Below are 22,292 nucleotides of genomic sequence, written 5' to 3'. Positions count from 1 at the left end.
CAGGCCTTTTTTTACAGACACCTAATACTATCTGGCTATCTATTTAGGTACCGTATTACACTAATACAGGCACACCAGTAATGACAGATTTAGCTGAATATAAATGTGAGGCCTATTTTTTAGGCGCTGGGTGACAGGTATACGTTTAATCACCGAATTAGACTTGGATCTGCACTGTAGCGTGTGTGTGAAGTTCTTGAGAATTACCCTATCAGCACCTTGAATCTAATATACCCTTTTAGGGATAGATTTAAAGTAGGCCTGATACAGCAGAAACCACTAATTTTGAGAATTGCAAATTTGGGAATTGTTTTTCAACCCAGAACAAAAACTGTGCTTTGACGGACAGTAAAAATAACTTGACCAGCTAAGCCTAAAACAGTACAGATTTGGATTAATATAAATGTGAGGCCTATTTTTTAGGCGCTGGGTGACAGGTATACGTTTAATCACAGAATTAGACTTGGATCTGCACTGTAGCGTGTGTGTGAAGTTTTTGAGAATTACCCTATCAGCACCTTGAATCTAATATACCCTTTTAGGGATAGATTTAAAGTAGGCCTGATACAGCAGAAACCACTAATTTTGAGAATTGCAAATTTGGGAATTGTTTTTCAACCCAGAACAAAAACTGTGCTTTGACGGTCACTAAAAATAACTTGACCAGCTAAAACAGTACAGATTTGTATGAATATAAATGTGAGGCCTATTTTTTAGGCGCTGGGTGACAGGTATACGCTTAATCACAGAATTAGACTTGGATCTGCACTGTAGCGTGTGTGTGAAGTTCTTGAGAATTACCCTATCAGCACCTTGAATCTAATATACCCTTTTAGGGATAGATTTAAAGTAGGCCTGATACAGCAGAAACCACTAATTTTGAGAATTGCAAATTTGGGAATTGTTTTTCAACCCAGAACAAAAACTGTGCTTTGACGGTCACTAAAAATAACTTGACCAGCTAAAGCAGTAATGACAGATTTGGATTAATATAAATGTGAGGCCTATTTTTTAGGCGCTGGGTGACAGGCTCAACTTGCCCCTGATGTAGTATATGGCCAAAAAATAACCACACTATTGATGGTTAAATGCACTTTGTGACAGGCTCAACTTGCCCCTGATGTAGTATATGGCCAAAAAATAACCACACTATTGATGGTTAAATGCACTTGATGAAAGCTTGACCCTGATGTAGGATATAGCAAAAAATAACCACACTATTGATGGTTAAATGTACTTGGTGGCAGCTTGTGCTGGCGCACCACAAGCCACAAAATGGCCGCCGATCACCCCAGAAAAAAGTGACTGAAAAACGCTCTGGGCACCCTAAAAACACTGAGCAATTGAATAGAAGCAGTTCAATGATCCACAGCTGTAGATCGATCACTGAATGAAGTCTTTTGGAGGAGTTATCACTGCCTAATCTCTCCCTAACGTCGCAGCTGCAACCTCTCCCTACACTTGTATCAGCAGAGTGACGTCGTGCAGCGCTATGTGACCCAAGCTTATATAGAGGCTGGGTCACATGCTGCACTGGCCAATCACAGCCATGCCAATAGTAGGCAAGGCTGTGATGGCCTCTTGGGGCAAGTAGTATGATGCTTGTTGATTGGCTGCTTTGCAGCCTTTCAAAAAGCGCCAAGAAAGCGCCGAACACCGAACCCGGACTTTTACGAAAATGTTCGGGTTCGGGTCCGCGTCACGGACACCCCAAAATTCGGTACGAACCCGAACTATACAGTTTGGGTTCGCTCATCCCTACTGGTGAGGTGACTATATCTCAAAAATGCAGAGGGCTGAATCTAAAAAATATATACAGTACAGACCAAAAGTTTGGACACACCTTCTCATTCAAAGAGTTTTCTTTATTTTCATGACTATGAAGGCATCAAAACTATGAATTAACACATGTGGAATTATATACATAACAAACAAGTGTGAAACAACTGAAAATATGTCATATTCTAGGTTCTTCAAAGTAGCCACCTTTTGCTTTGATTACTGCTTTGCACACTCTTGGCATTCTCTTGATGAGCTTCAAGAGGTAGTCCCCTGAAATGGTCTTCCAACAGTCTTGAAAGAGTTCCCAGAGATGCTTAGCACTTGTTGGCCCTTATGCCTTCACTCTGCGGTCCAGCTCACCCCAAACCATCTCGATTGGGTTCAGGTCCGATGACTGTGGAGGCCAGGTCATCTGGCCCAGCACTCCATCACTCTCCTTCATGGTCAAATAGCCCTTACTTTCAAAGTTTTCCCAATTTTTCGGCTGACTGACTGACCTTCATTTCTTAAAGTAATGATAGCCACTCGTTTTTCTTTACTTAGCTGCTTTTTTCTTGCCATAATACAAATTCTAACAGTCTATTCAGTAGGACTATCAGCTGTGTATCCACCTGACTTCTCCTCAACGCAACTGATGGTCCCAACCCCATTTATAAGGCAAGAAATCCCACTTATTAAACCTGACAGGGCACACCTGTGAAGTGAAAACCATTTCAGGGGACTACCTCTTGAAGCTCATCAAGAGAATGCCAAGAGTGTGCAAAGCAGTAATCAAAGCAAAAGGTGGCTACTTTGAAGAACCTAGAATATGACATATTTTCAGTTGTTTCACACTTGTTTGTTATGTATATAATTCCACATGTGTTAATTCATAGTTTTGATGCCTTCAGTGTGAATCTACAATTTTCATAGTCATGAAAATAAAGAAAACTCTTTGAATTAGAAGGTGTGTCCAAACTTTTGGTCTGTACTGTGTATATATATATATATATTTACTGTATATGCATCAGAGCTCTGTGTGTGTGTGTGTGTGTGTGTGCGTGCAGTAGAGCTGTGTGTGTGTAGTAGGGCTGTGTGTGTAATGTGTATACTGTAGCACTGTGTGTGTTTGTATAATGTGTATAATGTGGAGCAGAGCAGTGTGTGTGCATATTTTGCAAATGACAAGTTATGTAGTACTGTGCAGTCTATGGAAGATGTCCATAAACTACAAGCTTACTTGGACTCTGAGTGTTTGGACGTCCACTTGGCAAATGAGATTCAATGCGGATAAATGTGAAGTTATGCATCTAGGCAGGGGCGTCGTTAGGTCAAAACATATAAGATGGAGGTATGTTGCATAAAAAGACCAAGTATAGGTGAACAACAAGATCATATAGCCAGAGGGGGGCAGCAGGAGACCAAAGCTCACCTGAATAGACCGTGTGCAAAGAGACCCAGGGTGGCGCTACCCCAACGCGCGTTTCGGCGTGCCACCCTGGGTCTCTTTGCACACGGTCTGTTCAGGTGAGCTTTGGTCTCCTGCTGCCCCCCTCTGGCTATATGATCTTGTTGTTCACCTATACTTGGTCTTTTTATGCAACATACCTCCATCTTATATGTGCTTGCATTTTTATGCCATTGGGGGTGCATGTGTTGACCTTGGTTTACCTGGCACTTTATGGTTTTATTATTTATTCATTCATTACATGGGTTGGGCACTGTACCCAGCACCTTCATTTCCCATGTTATATACTACTATATACCATACTTTTTCATTTCTTTATCTGTGTGTTTTTCCTCCCAGGGTGGCGCTCTTTTCTGTTCTCCGCTCTCATCATCATGTCTTACGGCATTTTATGTATTAGCTTTATTCATCTTTTGTCATTTTTTATCATGCTCTAATAAAATTTATATATTTTTGGTACTATGAGCTCCCTTTCTATCATCTCCTGAGGTAGGACATGTGAATGGAGCATTTCTAGCATTGATGTAGATACGGGGGACAGCACTTCTTGTATTTAGGACTGTCCCAGTATACAGTAATAGGGAAAAAGTAACCATAAACCGCTGGTCTCTATATGCACATTGATAGACCAGAGGCGTTGGTGATACTTTATCTGAGGTGCATGTTTTGGCTGTATTCTGCCTCCTGCCCTGTACTGTACCACCCATGCTGCACTGTGTATACCCTCTGCCCTGTACTGTACCCCCTATGCTGTATTTTGCCCCCTGCCCTGTACTGTGCCCCCATGCTGTATTCTGCCCCCTGCCCTATGCTGCACTGTGTGTGCCTTCTGCCCTGTACTGTACCCCCTATAATGCACTGTGCCCCCTATGCTGCACTGTGTGTGCCCCCTGCCTTGTACTGTACCCCCTATAATGCACTGTGCCCCCTATGCTGCACTGTGTGTGCCCCCTGCCTTGTACTGTACCCCCTATAATGCACTGTGCCCCCTATGCTGCACTGTGTGTGCCCCCTGCCCTGTATTGTGCCCGCTATGCTGTACTGTCCCCCCTGCTCTTTAGTGTGCCCCCTATGCTGCATTGTACCCCCTATGCTGCACTGTGCGTCCGTCCCCCCCTTGCCCTGTACTGTACCCCCTATAGTATACTGTGCCCTGTACATTGCAGCCTCCCTTCTCTGTCTCTAGTGCTTGCCACTTGGCACTATCATGGCACACTAAGGCCGGTTTCACATCACGTTTTGCCATTCGTCTAATGCAGGAGTAGGCAACCTACGGCACTCCAGCTGTTGTGAAACTACAACTCCCAGCATGCATTATTGCTCTGCTCTTCTCATAACTCCCATAGAAATTAATGGAACATGCTGGGAATTGTGGTTTCAGCTGGAGTGCCGAAGGTTGCTGACCCCTGGTAATGTATACATAAAATGTATATGTTAACAGGTGACTCAGACTGACACCAGAAAAAAATATGATACGTTAATGTATAATTTTTTTTTTAACAGACTTTGCAGGATACAAAAGCGTAGTGTGCTGCGCTTTTGTATCCCATTTTCCAATGTAAACATCAAACGGATGGCAAAAATGTGATGTGAACTCTCCCTTACATATGCACATATAGGATGCCAGGATAGTCATGGAGGGGGGGGCCCATACAAAATTTTGCTGTGGGGCCCAGTCAGTTCTAGCTACGCCCCTGGCTGGCAGGGCCGGCCGCTCTGACTCTCCTGCGCTGCCCCGCCCCGCCATCCTAATCCGTATCTGTATCCTGCAGTAACTGAAACAGCGCTCATGATCTCATTACTATCTTACACACTCAGCTCCGGAAACATGCAGTGCGGGCGGCGCTCGTTCACTGACGTCACGCGCCTGCTCCTCCCACTAGGCGGTGCAGGCGCGTGATGTCAGTGAGTGAGCGCCGCCCACACTGCCTGTTACTGGAGCTGAGTGTGTAAGTCAAGATAGTAAGGAGATGAGCGCTGATTTAAAGTTCAGTTACTGCAGGATACGGATTACTGAGGGGATGATCTGTGGGGTTGCCCATACGGCTAGGCCCTTCACAGTAGTTATTAACCCTTTTCAGCAGTCCTCCATTCACTGAAGGGGGTACTGCTGAAAGGGGTAATAACTACTGTGAAGGGAGGACTGCTGAAAAGGGTTAATAACTACTGTGAAGGGGGGACTGCTGAAAGGGGTTAACTACTGTGAAGGCCCATAGGTGTGTGGCTTCATGGGGTGGGGGCGTGGCTTTACAGGGGTGTGATACAATGGGCTTGTTCCCCGGATGTTTTCAGACCCTAGCAACGCCCCTGCATCTAGGTAGTAATAATTTATGTGCATCTTATATCCTAGGTAAAGTAACACTGGGAGAGTGAGTTGTAGAGAAGGATTTAGGTGTACTTGTAGATCGTAGATTAAATAACAGCATACAATGTCAATCAGCTTCTTCTAAGGCCACAAGGATATTGTTATGTATTAAGCGAGGCATGGACTCGCGGGACAGGGATGTAATACTACCAATTTACAAAGCGTTGGTGTGGATTCATCTGGAATATGCAGTTCAGTTTTGGACAACAGTGCATAAGAAGGATGCCCTGGAGCTGGAGAAAGTACAAAGGAGAGCGACTAAATTGATAAGAGGCATGGAGGGTCTTAAATTAAATGAATTAAACTTATTTAGTCTTAAGAAAAGACGTCTAAGGGGGGACATGATTCATCGAAACAAATAAATAAATGGGCCATACTAAAAATATGGTGAAAAGCTGTTCCATGTAAAACCCCAATTAAAGTCAATGGTGCACTGCCTCCGACTGGAAAAGAAAAAGTTCAGTCTCCAGGGGTGTCAAAGATTCTTTACTGTAAAAACTATGAATCTGTGGAATAGACTTCCTCTGGATGTGGTCACAGCAGGAGCAGTGGACAGTTTAAAAAAAGGCATAGATGACTTAAAAGTAAATAACATTAAAAGGGTTATCCAGGAAAACAGATTTATAACTTATGTTCAGGATAGGTCATCATTACCAGATCTGCGGGGGTTGACACTCAGGACCCCCGCTGATCATCTTTTAGAAGAGGCCTTGAGCACTGCAGCCTCTTTCTAGGCCAGTGACAACACTGTACATCGGTCACATGGCCTAGTTGCAGCTCAGCCCCATTCAAGTCAATAGGGCTGAGTTGCAATACCAAGCACTGCCACTATATGATGTACGTCGCTGTCCTTGGAAAGCAATGGCTCCCTGAAACATCTGATTGGCGGAGATGTCGGGACTTGGACCCTACTGATGAGATAATGATGACATCCTGAGGATAAGTCATCATTATCTTTTCTAGGATAACCCCTTTAATGCTTATGAAAATATGTAGAAGTCTGACACTATCTCCCCTTTTCCTAAATTCATTTGCCCACCTATCCCTTGGTTGAACTCGATGGACTTATGTCTTTTTTCAACCGTATTTACTATATACTGTATGTAAGTGTTCTGTCTTCATACACATTCACACAGTGTGCAGTCTGACATTGAGCATAAACCATTTCTGTCTTCCAAATAAGAGGACTGTTCTTTGTAATCTAACTTGTTTATTGGGCAACAGGTTGATTGTGAAGGGCTTTCCTTCCTTGCTGACTTGGAAGGTGAATGTGTCTGCTTTTAAATCCCAGAGCAAACCGAGGCTCTGCTGCATGGGAAGGGAGTCGGTACTAAGATCCAAGTCTTTTAGATTATTTGAATGGTTTTGGGGTGAGAAGGCTTCCATTAACTCACGGCTATTGGAGGCAATTTTGTGCGACCTTAAATTAGGAGGAGACTGATGCCGGTCTCGTTCGCGGGTGTGAATTTCAAGCAGTCATCCACGTAGAAATCTTTTTCCATAAAGGATCTGACATTTGACCCATACTTTGCTTCACCCTCTCAGGCTGAATGTCTGAGACCATAGATAGCTACTGCAGGGGAAGGACTGTTTCCGAAGATGCGCACTCTCATTCGGTACTCATGTCTTCACTGAGGTCGTTGTTTCAGTACCAGAAGAACCTCAAGTAGTTTCTGTGTTCTTCCTTGACGAGGAAACAGTGGAACATCTGTTGTATGTCAGCCATAAATGCTACGAAATCTCTGTGGAAGCGTAGAAGTACCTTCAGAAGTCTGTTGTTGAGGTCTGGACTAGACAGTAAGACATCCTTTAGCAAGACGCCTTCACACCTGGCGCTCGAGTCGAATACTACTCTTATCTGTCCTGGCTTTTTAGCATGATACACGCCGAATATGGGTAAGTACCAACACTCCTCGGAATCTTGGAGCGCAGGTGCCATTTCTGCATTGTTGTTCTAGAATATTCTTTCCATGAAGGTATAGAAATGTTCTTTCTTCCATAGTGTCCAATGAAGTTTGTGCTTGAGGGAGATGAATCGACTGTATACAAGTTCTTTGTTTTTAGGTAAGCGTTGTCTCCGGGGTTTCAACGGTAAAGGTGCGACCCAGCTTTTTGACTTGTCTTTTACTATTCCTTGATCCATGATATCCAAGAACAGCCTGTCTTCTATGGACATTGCAACCCTGTTGTCTTCTCTTGTCCTGTGGAAAACTGTACACCCTGAGTGATCTTGCTCACCATCGCAGGTGTGGTATTCACAGGAGGTATCTGCGAAAGGACAAGGCACAGAAGCACTGTGTGGCAATTATTTTATCAGGAAAACACTGTGACATAGCTGGAATATGGAAGGACGTCCATTTTCGAGTGTGTTTGTGAGCATACTTAATGAGGTTGCCTTGTGTGCTCCTCCTAGACAGACATCTCCTATGATGACCCATCCTAGGTCAAGTCTATGGGTGTATGGAGCATTTTGGGGACCGTTTAATATGTCCTCTAGCCTTGTGAACTCGTAGTATGTCTCTTCCAAAGAGTAAGACTATTGGGGGTTCTGGGTCCAGTTCCGGTATCAGATGAGCTGTATTCCTCAGGTGGGGGTGGTATGCCGCTACGTCTTGTGTTGGTATCTCTGTCCTACGGTTGGTAGGGACAAGCAGGTCTGACCATCTATGGACTCTACCTTGTATCCAGTTGCCTTCCTCCCCACCGTCTAAACGGTACCTGTACATGTCCTTAAGGAGTAGGGAGAACCAGGCCCTACGATGTTGAAGGTGTCGAAGAAGGTAGATTTAGCTAAAGAGAAAAGACTTGTTGCTTTGATCATCTAAGATTGCATATACCTTGATCGCCTTATCTCTGTGACCGGCCGGATAAACTCTGACAAGGCAGATTTTTGAGCAGGACTTCCCTCCTGCGAGTCCTTTACAGATCTCTGTACAGTGAGAAGTGACTACTGCGGTGTCTATGTCAATGTCTATCTGCTTCCTGTCATGCTCCTCTGCTTGGGGTGATACCTGAGAGGGTAGTCCAGGGTGTAAAGCCGTGTTGTGTTCTGTGCTTCCGCATTCTGTGCATGTCACACTGACCTTACAGTTCCTGGCGAAGTGCGATGTTGTAGTGCAGCGCCTGAAGCAGATGTTGTTTTCTTTGAGGAATTCTTTGCGGTCCTCTAAAGACTTCTCCCTGAAGGCTCTGCATTTTAGTAGAGAATGTGGTTGTCACGGTGGGGAGTGGGGAAAACGCCCCACCGTACGATGACTGGGGATAAGGAAAGCAACTAGGCCTGAACACAAGCATAAGGGAGCAGGTCACCTCCTAATGCATCCCTATACCTAGCCATAACTCCTCACCGTATGAGCGGACCTGGACGGCTCATACCCTGGATACCTAAGGCCCTGAGTCGCCCTGAGAATCCCTCACAAAGGAGCTGAAGAGAGGCACCCTGTTCTTCCAGGACACAGGAGAACAGGAGTCTCAAAAGGCCTAGAAGCAGGGAAAGGAAAAGACAATATGCAGCAAGAGAATCGGCAGGTAAGAAAACAAGACAACACACTTACCTGCCACTGCCACCACAACTGGAACCCGTGAATACGTACCAGAGCCCTAACACCAAACAGGACACCATACCAGCAACTCACACAGGTATCCAGCACACCAGACTCCGCTAGGACTCCCATGCCGCAAGGTGCATGGCAGCCCCAGGCGGCACTGCATACAGGCTTGTGGTTCAACAACCAAATCATAACCCCACACCAAACATACAACCCATGAAAGGGAGGGAAGACATCGCTGGAGACCTCGATGTCCCACTAGGAGGCCCTCACTCTGGGAGATGGAACATGAAGACCAGGAGCATAACTCCAACACACACCATGGCTGGAGTACCACTGACTCCTGGCCTCTAGCCACAGGTAAGAAGAAGCACCTAGTGACCATGCCCAACAAGGTGGTTAACCCCTCCAGCACCGAACAGAGGAGGAAACAACTGAAAGGGGAAGTGTACACACCAGCATAAAAAGCTGCACGTTGCCGCAGGCAACAACATGCAAGGCAACCATGTCATGGCACACACACCAAAGGCCGTGACACTGTCCCCGCATGCTGAAACAGCAAAACGTTGTCACAGGCAACAGCAAGCATGGCATAAGTGTCACAGCAAACACCAAAGGCCGTGACAGTGGTTTCTTGTGCAGGGGAAATTCTTTGGTTAGATCTTTGAGTATGTTCTCTAATTGAGAAGACTTAAATTGCCTGCAAGGAGAACCTGTGGAGGCAACGTTAGTTTTGTTGACTGCCACTGGTGTTTTATGAGGTTTGAAACCAGGGGTAGTGGAACAGTACAATGTAAAGTAAAAACTGGGATCATTTCTAATCCTCGCGAGTTGAGTAACAAAGTCTACAAACACCATGAAGGGGGGAAATGGTACATTATTAACCTGTTTATAATGGAAACCATGCGTAATTCACTTCTCCTGTATATTATAAGGAGGTTTTTGGACAATAGGATTGACACCTCTGGCAGTGTCTAGGATAGCTAGCCCCGGCAGATATCCTTCTGCCTGAGCAACCTGTACCTCTATCAACAAGTCACTGAGTTCCCTGAGCTTCTGATAACCCCTACCCACTATTCTGGTAAAATGATCAATTCTCTTATATAAAGTATTTTCTATAGCTTCTATTGACCCATAACACTTATCAAGTCTTTCCAACACCATCTTTAGGCCTTACCCTGGATAGTTTATGTTAATTTCTCTGATTCTTTTGGCATGTTCAGCAGACTCACTTCCGAGCCACTTTACCAAGAGTTCTAACTCCTTACTACAGGAAAGATCTAAGTCTCTTATGGCGTTCTGGAAGGAGGCTCGCCATGCTCTGTAGTTCTCGGGGCGATCGGTGAACTTTGGTAACCAGCTCCCGTTCAGCAAAGAACTTAGCGAAGTCCATGGCGGCCTGGTTAGCGCCAATACTACCCAGTGTGTTGTTGTTATGCTTCTAGGAACTCTGCTTTGGCCACTGCGGCTGCCGCTTCTTTCTCTGCGGCGAGTTTTTTCAGTGACGCTTGCAGGCATGCTGTCTCTTCTTCCAGTGATGCTCTCACTTTTTCCTTTGATGCTCATAGGCGTGCTGTCTTTTTTTCCAGTGACGCTTGCAGGCGTCCTCTCTCTTCTTCCAGAAATGCTTGCTGGCATGCTCTCTCATCTTCCAGTGATGCTCTCTCTTTTTCACTTGACGCTCCTCTTCCAGTGACGCTTGCAGGCGTGCTCTCTCTTTTTCCCTTGATGCTCTCTCTTTCTTTAGTTGCATCTCTTGTGCAGCAAAGGAAGATCTTACTTTTGCAGCCTCAGCTTCTGCATGGGCGAGAGCAGCCTTTTCTAATATTGAGGACTTGCTAGAGCAGCTTGCTCGTGACTTGGTCCTGTATCATGATGCCAGGCTAGTGGACATTGTGTGCCTTTGCTGGCTGCTTAATGTCTCTGTGTGGACTCAGAGTATGTAGAAATGGACTTCAGCGTGGTCTGGATCATGCTGCACTTGCTGGGGGCTGCACTCTCACTTCTTGTGACTGTATGGCAGCCACGGCAATCTTGTACTCAGGACCGCATGTGTGTTGGCGGCTCCGTATAGTCTGATCCACTATCTCTGGTGACTAGCATCTGTTTTACTGTTCTGTCTTCATACACGTTCACACAGTGTGCAGTCTGACATTCAGCATAAACCATTCCTGTCTTACAAATAAGAGGACTGTTCTTTGTAATCTAACTTGTTTATTGGTCAACAGGTTGTTTGATTGGAAGAACAGGGTTGTTTGATTGATTGGTAAAACAGGAGTATGATTGGTAAAACTACAAGAATACAAATAACATGTATAAGTATATAGCATAGCATGTACAGTAACATTTGCATAACACAGAAGCACATGGTAAAATAGATGCCCAACATAAGAATGAATAGCTAGCTAACAGAAATAACAGCTTCTCGGAGTAGCAGTTAACAGCTAGCTGAACAGCTCTGAATAACATAATGTCCCTGAAACAAAGGTAGATCTCTTACCAGATATGCGTGCACAAGGATTGTAGAGTTTAAGAAGAGATATGCAGGATGACAGCTCTGTACTGTCCTGGAGACTGTAGACTGGAGACTGGGTTTCTCTTTCCCAGAATGCATTACACTCCCACAATACAATAATCTATATTAACAGAAAAACAAAGTGTAGTACATTTTTAAGACTGCTAGATGGTGCTAAAACCTAACTAATCACTACATAACTATGAAAACTGAAGCAGAACGTGATCTGAAATGAATCTCCCTCTGCTAGGGCAGAACAATAAGAATTCATGCTAGTCACTTTCTACCAAAAATATGTAGATGTAAATAATGCCATGGATTTAACACCTTAAGGACCCAGGATGAGAATGCTCGTCCTAAATGGCCGGTACCTTGCGCCCCAGGACGAGCATTCTCGTCCTGCGGTCCTTTGAACCTCCCATGAGCTGTCTGGCAATCAGCAGCACGGATTCGGCTGTTACTGACAGCCGGATCCCTGCTGCATCCACCAGCATTGGGGATAACACCGATGCCGGTGGATTAACCCCTCATATGCTGTGGTCAGCACTGACAGCGGCCATCAAGTCCCCGCACTGCGGTGGCGGGGACCCGATGGTTGCCATGGCAGCCCCGATGCCTTACACAGCCTGAGGGCTGGATCTCACCTAGGCAACTGTCAGCGTCTTACTGTGTAAGACTCTGACTTTTCAATTCAGTACAATACATAATGTATTGTGATGTACTGAATTGAAATAGGAATCAAACCCTGAAAAGTTGAAGTCCCACAGTGGGACAAATATAAAAAGTAAAAAAAAGTGAAAATAAGCGTCCTTTTCCAAAAAGAAAGTAAAAAAAAATTGTAAAAAATAGGCAAAAAAAGAAAAGTAGACATATTAGGTATCGCTGCGTCCGTATAGACTGGCTCTATAAAAATATCTCATGACCTAACCCCTCAGATCAACACTGTCAAAAAAATAAAAACTGTGCTAAAAAAAAAACTTTTTTTGTCATTTTACATCACTAAAAGTGCAACACCAAGCGATCAAAAAGACGTACCAATCTAACAAAAATGATACCCTACCTAAGACAATCGCCCAAAAAATAAAAAAACTATGGGCAGACTAGATGGGCCAAATGGTTCTTATCTGCCGACACATTCTATGTTTCTATGTTTCTCTCAGACTATGGAGACACTAAAACGTGATTTTTTTTTGGTTTCAAAATTTATATTATTGTGTAAAACTTAAATAAAAAAAGAAATTATACATATTAGGTATTTCCACGTCCGTAACAACCTGCTTTATAAAAAAAATCACATGACCTAAACCCTCAGATGAACATTGTAAAAAAGATTAATTAAAAACGGTGTCAAAAAAGCAATTTTTTGGTCACCTTACATCAGAAAAAGTGTAATACAAAGCAATCAAAAAGTTGTATGCACCACAAAATAGTACCAATCAAACCGTCATCTCATCCTGCAAAAAATGAGATCCTACCTAAGACAATCACCCAAAAAATAAAAAAAAACTATGGATCTCAGAATATGGAGACACTAAAACATGATTTAAAACTTAAATAAATGTAAAAAAGTATACATATTAGGTATCTCCGCATCTGTAAGAACCGTCTGTATAAAAATATCACATGACCTAACCCCTCAGATGAACACCGTAAAAAAAAAAAAAAGTGTGTCAAAAAGGCCATTTTTTATCACGTCACATCACAAAAAGTGTAATACCAAGCGATCAAAAAGTCATACGCACCCTAAAATAGTACCAATCAAACCGTCATCTCATACCGAAAAAACTGAGCCCCTACATAAGACAGTCGCCCAAAAAAAAATATATATAGATTTCAGAATATGGAGACATTAAAAAAATTTTCTTTTTTTCAAAAATGCTTTATTATGTAAAAGTGAAACAAAGAACCAGAAAAAGTTGTCATATTTGGTATTGTCGCATCCGTAACAACCTGCTCTATAAAAATACCACATGGTCTAACCTGTCAGATGAACATTGTAAATAACCAAAAATAAAAAACGGTCCCTAAACAGCTATTTTTTGTTACCTTCCCTCACAAAAAGTGTCATTTAGAGCAGTGTTTCCCAACCAGTGTGCCTCCAGCTGTTGCAAAACTACACCTCCCAGCATGCCCGCACAGCCAAAGGCTGTAAACAACAGAATCAGGGCAATAAATATTGAGTTTTGTTTGGCTGTTAACCCTTGCTTTGTTACTGGAAAAAATTTATTAAAATGGACAATTTGCCAAAAAATCTCCACTTTCCTTTAATTCTTGTGGAACACCTACACCTACACAAAAAGTGTAATATAGAGCAACGAAAAATCATATGTACCCTAAAATAGTACAACAAAACTGCCACCTTATCTCATAGTTTCCAAAATGGGGTAATAATTTTGGGAGTTTCTACTCTAGGGGTGCATCAGGGGGTCTTCAAATGTGACATGGCGGCTTAAAATTATCCCAATGAAATCTGCTTTCCAAAAACCATATGGCGTTCCTTTCCTTCTACGCAATGCCGTGTGCCCGTACAGCAGTTAACCAGCTCATATGGGGTGTTTCTGTAGACTACAGAATCAGGGCAATAAATATTGAGTTTTGTTTGGCTGTTAACTCTTGCTTTGTTAGCGGAAATAAATAGATTAAAATGGAAAATCTGCCAAAAAAGTGAAAGTCTGAAATTTCATCTCCATTTCCCATTAATTCTTAAGGAACACCTAAAGGGTTAACAATGTTTCTAAAATCAGTTTTGAATACCTTGAGGGGTGTAGTTTCTAAAATGGGGTGATAGTTTCTATTATGTAAGCCTCACAAAGTGACTTCAGACTTGAACTGGTCCTTATAAAGTGTGTTTTGGAAATCTTCTGAAAAATTTTAAGATTTGCTTCTAAACTTCTAAGCCTTCTAACGCCCCCCCCCCCCCCCCCCCACACACACAAAAAAAAGGCATGCAGAAAATGATCCAAACATGAAGTAGACATATGGGGAATTTTTTAGTTATTAATATATATTATAAAAGAAGAGAAATTTGCTAATTTTTTGTAATTTTTTTATTTTTTGTATAACTAAGAATTACATTTTTTGACTAAATTTTACCACTGTTATGAAGTACAATATGTGACGAGAAAACAATCTCAGAATGGCTTGGATAAGTAAAAGCATTTTAAAGTTATTACCACATACGTAAAGTGACACATGTCAGATTTGCTAAAAATGGCCTGTTCCTTAAGGTGAAAAATGGCTGGGTCCTTAAGGGGTTAAAGGGATGTAATTATACAAAACTTTTTCCTGTAACAACATATCACTTTAATTGATGTTCTAAGATAGTTGTGGCCTCATCATTTCTAATTCATCTGAGGTTTTAGTCAACCCATTTTTCCATTATCTGAGGGCAGGGTGCTTGTACATTTAACAGCAATATTATTATTATTAATCATGATGGGAATTTTCATTTCACGTTTGACACTTGAGTAGCCCATAAACCATTAAGCAATACATAAATACAGTAATAAAGGTGCAAAGAGTAACAGTGACCTTTCATATAGCATTACTGCATCTAGCATAGTGTTGCAAATCCCAATACGTCACCGGCTCACAACAAACAGACCTTGCGCTGTGCGATGCCGGCATGGGGAGCATCGGAGCAAGGAAATGCTCCGATATTTCACTCGTACATGCTAAAGGAATGAAGAGAAGCTTATGTCTGGGTTAAGCCCTGAACCTGGACAACCCCTTTAACAACAGAATGGTTATTTACTGAAGAACCAAGTTCAGGTATGTTAAGCACAGTTCTCAGCATGCATGGACTGGCACTTCTTAAACAAGGGCAATTTTCAGAGATCTCACAGTTTACAAAGCTGCAGTAACAATTAATAGTCTAAGATGTCTCTTGAAAGCATTTTTAATTGGGGTACAACACTTTACTTTCTCTATGTGATCACGGGGTGAGTAATGTCAAACTAAGTTCTGCACCTTTTTCACAGGTTGCCATACTCACATTCAATGGTACTATAAATTTCCTCATCGGCATGTACAGTCGTGGCCAAAAGTTTTGAGAATGACACAAATATTAGTTTTCACAAAGTTTGCTGCTAAACTGCTTTTAGATCTTTGTTTCAGTTGTTTCTGTGATGTAGTGAAATATAATTACACGCACTTCATACGTTTCAAAGGCTTTTATCGACAATTACATGACATTTATGCAAAGAGTCAGTATTTGCAGTGTTGGCCCTTCTTTTTCAGGACCTCTGCAATTCGACTGGGCATGTACTCAATCAACTTCTGGGCCAATTCCTGACTGATAGCAACCCATTCTTTCATAATCACTTCTTGGAGTTTGTCAGAATTAGTGGGTTTTTGTTTGTCCAATCGCCTCTTGAGGATTGACCACAAGTTCTCAATGGGATTAAGATCTGGGGAGTTTCCAGGCCATGGACCCAAAATGTCAACGTTATCACTTTTGCCTTATGGCACGGTGCTCCATCGTGCTGGAAAATACATTGTTCTTCACCAAACTGTTGTTGGATTGTTGGAAGAAGTTGCTGTTGGAGGGTGTTTTGGTACTGTGGGGGGTTAGCTCTTCACCGGGGGTCATTCTCACAGATACACCTTTAGGACACCAGGTTTCAGGTCCAAACAGTGTATTTATTGTTCAACACCAGCAACAATAAAATGAGAAAAATAATAAACACTCGCCTGTCCAGGCTCTAACTAAACATAAAGTTTCCTGACTCACCTAGGTCCCAGTTCACACCCTGTGAACTCATGCGGCTTTTGTCAGCCAATGTCCCACAGCCTCCTGGCTGTACAGAGCACAGTACGCCCACTGTCTCCAGTTCAGTATTTCTTGTGGGGGATTGGGGCTCAGTAGTCTGCCTGACTATGGCCCTGCGACCCTCCCAGGCGTCGCTGCGTCCCCCAACTCCAGGCTATCTCCCAGCCTTGTGGTCCCTCAGCCTTGCCCAGCTGAGACCACACAGACAGAGCCTCCAGGCCTCTGTCCACAGGTAACACACTACCCCCTTTCTGACACTCTGGGAGGTGCCTTATGCCAGGCTGATTACCTCCAGCTTCTCTCACCTTTGGTGGAACAGGGGTGTGGACCACACTATCCACCCCTTCCTTGCCTCTAACCTGAGTGAGACCTGTCACTGTCTCACAGTACCAAAGTTCATGGCAGGGTTTTGGGGCAAAATTGTGAGTGAGCCCACTCCCTTGGATGAGAAGCAACCCCACACATGAATGGTCTCAGGATGCTTTACTGTTGGCATGACACAGGACTGATGGTAGCACTCACCTTTTCTTCTCCGGACAAGCCTTTTTCCAGATGCCCCAAACAATCGGAAAGAGGCTTCATCGGAGAATATGACTTTGCCCCAGTCCTCAGCAGTCCATTCAACATACTTTCTGCAGAAGATCAATCTGTCCCTGATGTTTTTTTTTGGAGAGAAGTGGCTTCTTTGCTGCCCTTCTTGACACCAGGCCATCTTCCAAAAGTCTTCGCCTCACTGTGCGTGCAGATGCGCTCACACCTGCCTGCTGCCATTCCTGAGCAAGCTCTGCACTGGTGGCACTCCGATCCCGCAGCTGAATCCTCTTTAGGAGACGATCCTGGCGCTTGCTGGACTTTCTTGGACGCCCTGAAGCCTTCTTAACAAGAATTGAACCTCTTTCCTTGAAGTTCTTGATGATCCTATAAATTGTTGATTGAGGTGCAATCTTAGTAGCCACAATATCCTTGCCTGTGAAGCCATTTTTATGCAACGCAATGATGGCTGCACGCGTTTCTTTGCAGGTCACCATGGTTAACAATGAAAGAACAATGGTTTCAAGCATCACCCTCCCTTTAACATGTCAAGTCTGCCATTTTAACCCAATCAGCCTGACATAATGATCTCCAGCCTTGTGCTCGTCAACATTCTCACCTGAGTTAACAAGACGATTACTAAAATGATCTCAGCAGGTCCTTTAATGACAGCAATGAAATGCAGTGGAAAGTTTTTTTTGGGATTAAGTTAATTTTCCTGGCAAAGAAGGACTATGCAATTCATCTGATCACTTTTCATAACATTCTGGAGTATATGCAAATTGCTATTATAAAAACTTAAGCAGCAACTTTTCCAATTTCCAATATTTATGTAATTCTCAAAACTTTTGGCTGTAGTATTGTGAGCATATCCAGATTCTAGCTTTGTAGTCCAGGGACCAGAAAACTTGAAACTCCTGAACAGGTTTAGCTGCAGAGCTTAAGATTCTCTTTAAGGAGTTTATCTCCACAGAGCTTCTACACACATCTCTTCTTAAGGCCTCATGCACACGACCGTTTTTTTTACGGTCCACAAAAACGGGGTCCGTAGATCCGTAGGTCCGTCAATGCGCCGCACAGACCTGTCACTTACCAGTAGGAGGAGCTCCCGGCCGGACACACATCGCAGCAGCCAGCAGGTAAGTATTATGCTTCTAATATTGTAATATTGCTAAGTAACCATGGCAACCAGGCCTGCAGTAGCGTCCTGGTTGCCATGGTTACCGATTGGAGCCCCAGAGCAATTAAACTGGGACTCCGATCGCAATCTCCGCTGCCACCAATGATCGGGCGGGGGGGGGGGGGGGGAGAGGGGAGGCCGCACACTGGCCACCAATGAAATTACAATAGAGGGGGGGAGGGGAGCCGACGGAGGGGGGGGGCGACGGAGGGGAGGCCGCACACTGTGCCACCAATGATATTACAATAGGAAGGGGGGCGGGGGGGGCCCTGATCTCTTATAGGGGGCTATGATATGCACAATTAACCCCTTCAGGTGCAGCACCTGAGGGGTTAATTGTGCGGATCACAGCCCCCTGTAAGATATCGGGTGCTGCCAGGCAGCAGGGGGCAGTCATGTACACAATTCTCAGTATATTCTAACTAGAAGCGTCCCCATCACTATGGGAACGCCTCTGTGTTAGAATATACTGTCGGATTTGAGTTTTCACGAAGTGAAAACTCATCTCTGAAAAAGCTTTTATGCAGACGGATCTTCGGATCCGTCTGTATAAAAAGTAACCTACGGCCACGGATCACGGACGCGGATGCCAATCTTGTGTGCATCCGTGTTCTTTCACGGACCCATTGACTTGAATGGGTCCGTGAACCGTTGTCCGTCAAAAAAATAGGACAGGTCATATTTTTTTGACGGACAGGAAACACGGATCACGGATGCGGCTGCAAAATGGTGCATTTTCCGATTTTTCCACGGACCCATTGAAAGTCAATGGGTCCGCGAAAAAAAACTGAAAACGGCACAACGGCCACGGATGCACACAACGGTCGTGTGCATGAGGCCTAACACTGGGATGCATTTCAAGTTCTCTTTCTCTACTTTAGCTGGCGTGGATGTTTTTAGCTGGTGCTGGATGCTTTCTCTCTGGCTGGTAGTTGTTTTTGTCTGCATCTGCATGCTTCACAATCTAGACAGACCCTTTTTCCACACCCCTGGTGAAGCCAATCATGCCCATGCAGTTCAAGATGTAAACATTGCGGGGACCTGAAGATGGACACAGCAGAGGCAATGCAGAGGACTGGAGCTGCGGGGAGCAGGTAAGTATGAATTTTCTGTTTATGGAGGCAGGCTGAAAACATTAGATAAAAAGTGAAAAATATATCCGGAAAACCCCATCAGGTAAGCGGCATATGTGCAGCCCATTTAGTGATGCCACTGCCCATAGTGGGTATTGTACTGCGCATGCCCAGATATGGCAGTGATGTGATACTGGGCTGGCTAAAAGCTAAATAGGGGAGGAGTTATTGATGAGTAACATCGGGGGCCATGGGCACTTAAGGTGACCGCCCTTTGGGGGACTGCCCCTGGGCACTCGTGATTCTCATTTAAATATACCATCAAAGTTCTTTTTTGAAGCTTTACAGGCGAATAAAAAAAATCTAAAGTACCATTTGTTTCATGAATATGTGTCCCAGTGCGGTGAGAGCAACTTAAGACATGTAAAGTTGCTGACAGACTCCCATTAAAGTCTTACAGTGTATAGACACACCTTTTGGAGCAGATTGCATAAGAGAATATCCACATCCCACAGAGAACATTGTGAGTACGGCAACCTGTAAAAAAGTTGCAGAGCATACTCTTAGATTGGGGTCCGCCCTGTGGTTGCATTGCATCCCTCATTCCTGGATGCTTGTGCAAGATTCAGCTAGAGAAGTTCAGTGTAAGGAAAATTGCTTTAAAGAGACATTCTTGTCTATTAACTACCTTTGCAGCCTTGTATCCTGTAAGATCTGTGGAAAGTGTGCTTGTGTAACATATGACAGTCCATGCATGCAGAGAACTATAACTGTTGTGCTGGAACTTGACTCTTCAGTAAAGAAATGTTCCTCATTACTGCTTCCACCAATTGTGAAGGGGACCCTGCCTTGCACCTCAAAATGTATCAGCATCAAGGGCACCCCGAACCACCATCAGGCAAGAGAAACCCCAAGACCAGGGTGTACCCCAAAGGGAAGAAAATTGAGCCTCTCTCATGACTGCATGGCCCAGGGGAGCATCAGAGTCAACTCCTCCTCTTGGCACTTTGCACTAGGATGATAATATATTGGTATGACCTACTTAAAGATATGCAACCTTATTCTGGAGTTATACTGTGTCACTCAAGGATAATATTGAATATGAGTTTTAAAGTTCAGAGTTTTAGTTTAGTTTGAAAGATACATAATTGGCTGTAGGGCCCCTAGTTTGATATGCCTGCTCCACCAGTTCCTTAGAAATAAACTCATTAACATGATTGTTCAGGCTTCCGAGTGGCCTGTGGTTTGCACGTTTTTCTGTTACTATTCCAATTAGCAATCATCAGTCTCCTGGAGGCTAAATGCTTCATATCACTCTTTCCATTACTTGCATCTTTCACTTATTGGAGTCCTAGAGGTTAGAGATTTTGTCTCTGATTTGGAGCCTCTAGCCCCCTTCACGACACTTTAAAATAACAAGCAGCTTAACTCCATAAAACTTCCCCTTTTTTTTCCTGAGCATTTTACACTTTGTAATATGTGTTGCTATAAAAAAAAATATACTTCGCAATAAAAATATGCTAACTCAAGATTGCTGGTTCTAAATCGCTGTTTTACCATCTGCCCCTCGTTCTCGGCGCCTGGCTCATTGCAATATATTTTTTGCTGAGTTCAGCGAAATCCATCTAGATGAAATTTATACCCTGTATAATTTAATTCATTCTCCTTCGCATCTGCATCTATTTATCCTGAAATTACTTTCTGGGTAACAATCCTTCTTTTGGAAATCTCAGGGGCCAGTGTCAACTTGGCACTTTAACCCCTTCACAAACAGCTCTAAAATTGTGTTAGTGATTATGTGTATAGTAATCAGAACACATCTTATAGCTTAAATGGTAAATGAAGTTGGCAAATAGAAGGTCTTACAAACACATTTCACCAAAGCCAATAGTCACAGATCCTATAGAGAAATGGTAGGAAATCTGCAGCTCCTACTGTTGTGAGGCTACAAGTCAATATTACAGCCCTTTTTCTATGAACCTTGCAGAAATCACCTACTGTATGCTACTGGAAAGCAGACTGTTCTACAGATTATGGTTTCTGTAAATTAAAGGAGGTTTTCCAGGGGGATAATCCATTTTAAACCAAAAAGAAGAAAAATGGATGAAAAAGAGAAAATAAGCAGTACTCACCTGCAGTACCCCAGGGCAACTAGGGGTATCTGCAAATTGTCGGTAATGTATGTTAATGTGATGTTTTGTCATATAATGTTCTACACATTCAGAGAGTTCCAACATGAGCTTCCACCCTTGCCCAGCCCTCTCTGGAGTATAGGGAGTTACCAGACCCCACCTCCTAGTTCTAGAAGATTCTAGTAGTTTGAGTCTACAAAGAGTTGAGTAAGGAAGCACATTGCAGAGCTCCTATGAGGTTCTCTTCTCCAGAGAAACTGCAAATTTGTAAAGCTACAAAGTGAGAGACAGCAGAGTGATCAGCATCAAGCTTTACAGGCCCTGCTGCTGTAACGGGATAGCAAGCCAAGACACCCGATGCACCCCCAGATTAACAGAAATTCTAGGCCATGGCATTCTAGCCAGCAAATCGACCAGTGTCAAGCATTCTTAGGCCCTGCTACAGTGGAGGGATAACAGGTAAAAGACACCCTGGACACTAAAGGTACAATTTGACCAGTTGTATTGTTAGAACTGCACACCATCATGTGAATTTTGGACTTTGTGACAGTTATTAGCTAGTGATCCCAGAATTAGAGACTGCAGCAAAAGAGAGAGTGCTTTAACCATCCACTGAGTTCATGCTGGGACATCAGAGTGTAAAACCTACTGCCTAATGTTCCTCAATCTACCTTTTGCGTTCAGTAAAGGAAAATGTTATTTGTTCTGCAATCTCTGACAGGTTTCTTCACACCACCCCTTCACTGCACCAAACCCCAGGGAGCGACGTCCTGAGGGATCACAGCGTGACACTACAGCATCTCATCAAGCCCACCCTCACTCCCATCCTCCCACAGAGGCTCGCTGCAAAGGTCCCTGATCTCGTCCACTCTCTACACTTTTTGGTTCTGTCACGACACACAGGAAATGGCTGCAAATGTCTACTCAGCCAATCACTTCCTGTGGCAG

Source organism: Bufo bufo, chromosome 3 (assembly GCF_905171765.1).
Source record: "Bufo bufo chromosome 3, aBufBuf1.1, whole genome shotgun sequence".
Lineage (NCBI taxonomy): Eukaryota > Metazoa > Chordata > Amphibia > Anura > Bufonidae > Bufo > Bufo bufo.
Note: the sequence above shows the minus strand (reverse complement) of the source record.